This window comes from Grampus griseus, assembly GCF_964374135.1.
Source record: "Grampus griseus genome assembly, chromosome: 4".
Classification (NCBI taxonomy): domain Eukaryota; kingdom Metazoa; phylum Chordata; class Mammalia; order Artiodactyla; family Delphinidae; genus Grampus; species Grampus griseus.
This window is the reverse complement of record NC_138997.1, coordinates 39,988,474-39,991,565: the sequence shown is the minus strand read 5'-3', so window position 1 is coordinate 39,991,565 and position 3,092 is coordinate 39,988,474.

Sequence of the window (3,092 nt, the reverse complement as noted above, 5' to 3'; positions counted from 1 at the left end):
TTTCCTAATTATAATAGTGATACATTTAGTATGATCTTAGTAGATTTTTTCTGTTCCTAATTTAATTTTCTATTTTGGTATTCATTGCAGTTTAGTAAATTAGCTCCCTGTATAGGTGAGTTGATGTGAGAGCTTCAGAAATAACCAAGACAGTGGGAGGAGCTAATAGTCTTAAAAAAGAACACCCAGCTCAGCATTATGGCTCTTCAGCACAATATTTTTCCTAAGCAGAGCTTTAAGCTACCCAAGTGACTCCCTATAATTATTCCATAACTAAGCTAATGTTTAATTTAAAATATATTGATGAGTATGTCAATTATAATTGGTATAAACTGTCTGAAGGACAATTTGGGAATGTGAATTATATTTAAATTGACTCAATTATGTGCACCTGCGGCCCAAAACGTCTTTAAAAGTTGAGTTCATTTATTCTAATACATGCATAAGTAAATTTACCCCTGCATCCTACTCCTAGGAATTGCATAAATGACATAGATATGTATAAGTGTATGTGTGCCCACAAACACACATTGTGTTGCTCTTTGTATTGTTTAAAAATTAGAAACAACCTAAGTGTCCTTCAATACAGGTTGGTTCAATTATTTATGCTTTAGTTTTACTATGTGTACACTTAAAATATTGTTGTAGGTCAGTAGTTAAGAACATGCAAAAGTATGTCTATAACATTACTATAGTAAAGAAAAATAGGTTCAGTATAATTTTTGAAAATTATATCTAGTTATGTATACATAAAGAGATCTGGAAGAATGTCCCTGAAATATTAAGTGATTTTTAAAAAATATCTATTTATTTATTTATTGGAGTGTAGCTGATTTACAATGCTATATTGTTTCAGGTGTACAGGAAGGTGATTTAGATATACATATATATATTCTTTTTGGGATTCTTTTCCATTTTCAGTTATTACAAGATATTGAATATAGTTCCCTGTGCTATACAATAGGCCCTTGTTGTTTCTCTATTTTATATATAGTGGTGTGTATCTGCTAATCCCAAATTCCTAATTTATCCCTCCGGGCCCCCACCCCGTGCCACCCCTTTGGTAACCATGCGTTTGTTTTCTATGTCTTTGAGTCTATTTTTGTTTTGTAAATAAGTTCATGTATTAACAGTGATTTTTGCTTTTTTGCACTTTTCTATATTCTTTCAGTATTTTAAAAAATGGATGTGTCATTTTATACAATCAGAAAAAGTTTTTTTTCATTTTGAGTGGGGGAAAAAAGTTGGTTTGAGAGAGAAATCAGTCACTTCCCTACAACACTAAAAACTTGGTTTGAGTGTTTCTACTCTCAGTTTTAAAAACTTAAAAAGAAAAAATCAACAAGTCCACATATTTTTCTGCCTGAGAAACATCATTCTAGTAGTTGTGGACATTAAGATACCATTTAATTTTCATTTAAAAAGCAAGCTCACCGGAACATAAGCTTTTTTAACCTATTTAAACTAGAACTTTTACCTTGAAGCATTAAGTAGTTTCATTAGATACTTACTGCACATGTAACATATTTAGCATCTTTAGTGTTCATTTGAGAATCCTACTGCAAAAGAATAAATTTTAAACAACTGATTAAAATTTGGTGACACACTTGAAAAGGCTTTTCAATGTACTAGTGGGCTGTAGCACCCTGGTGGAGAGCCACTATTCTGTTTTCTCATTGTCTTATTATTTTGCCCTGTTTTTAAATATAAACAACTGATTAATACTTTTGTCTCCTAAATAGGCAGAGTATGTCTTTTGCATTCTGTAACTCTGTTTTTCAGATCTGTTAGTGCATCTTGAAATAAATTTAGTGGGTCATAAGTGGCATTAAATTTTGTATATACATTTATATACACACGTATATTTGTACCTGGCATATAGTAAGGGTAGATTGTGTTCATGAAACTTCTTGGTTGCAGCAAAATATTTGGAAAGCCCTGTCCTGAAATACTTCTGGAAGTACATTAAAATTTCTATTAAATAGAGATGGCCGTCCAGGAAGAAACCTTGGCAGCCTGGAATATAGCCCCAAAATCAGAAATTCAACCTTAAAAAAAAAGTCATTTGAGTTATAAAAGTAAACTTCAGTGAAGATGAACACTTCAGTCTACCTCAGAATCCATTTAGTCTTATTTTAGACAATTATTAAACTTGGCTACTTCCTTTCCTGATCTATAACAAATTAGAAAGTGTAAATTAGAACTGAGTGAAAAGAATTCTGTCTGTTAGTGACAGACACTAACAGAAATAGAAAAGAATAATCAGCAGTTTGGGAAGATCAAAGAAATACTATGAAAGAACTCCTAAGATAAAGATAATAGCGTAGGTACTTTGGATAGGAGCAAACAGATGCAGACACTCTATTGCCCCAAAGGGCATAATTCGAAGAGCAGTGAGAAAAAGCACTGAACAAGGGCCTCAGGAAAGCTGGTTTTCACATTTGTGCATGACTAGCAGCACAACATGGGCCAGGCAACTTAACCTCTCCCTCTTCCTCCCAGTTTCCTCATCTATAAAATGGGGTAGATGTACTAGCTGTTCTCAGTTTCCTTCCCCCTCAACAGTTTTCTCATCTCAGTGAATGTACAGGTAAGACTGGTTTATGATCTAAATTACAAACACATCAATGAGAACAAACTGGGTAATTGATTTTTATTAAGAAGTGAGTAAGAAGTTAAAAATGTTGTGGTATGTTTGCATCTTCAGTTGCTATTCTGTGTTTCTAAGTTTCTCTATTATCTATTTTATCATAACTATGAATATATGCTTGAAATGTTGATAGAATTTGGCTACTATACTTGGCTTTATTTCAACAGCGATTTGAGGCTACTTTAGTAGAAAATGCCATTTAAGGCATTTTCCCTTTTTTAATTTCTTCATTTGTGTTTTATGTTTTTCATTTTTTACATTTTCTAGATGGCTGTCCAAATGCAAACCCGGTCCAGGTTTCAGCAGCAACGTTTTTTCTTTTCTTCAACGAAAAGTAGAGAATGGAGACCAGCTATATCAGTATTGTTCACTGATAATAAAAGGTATATCTCTCAAGCAACAACTTCAGTGGGACCCCAGCAGTCACCATTTGCTAGGGTTT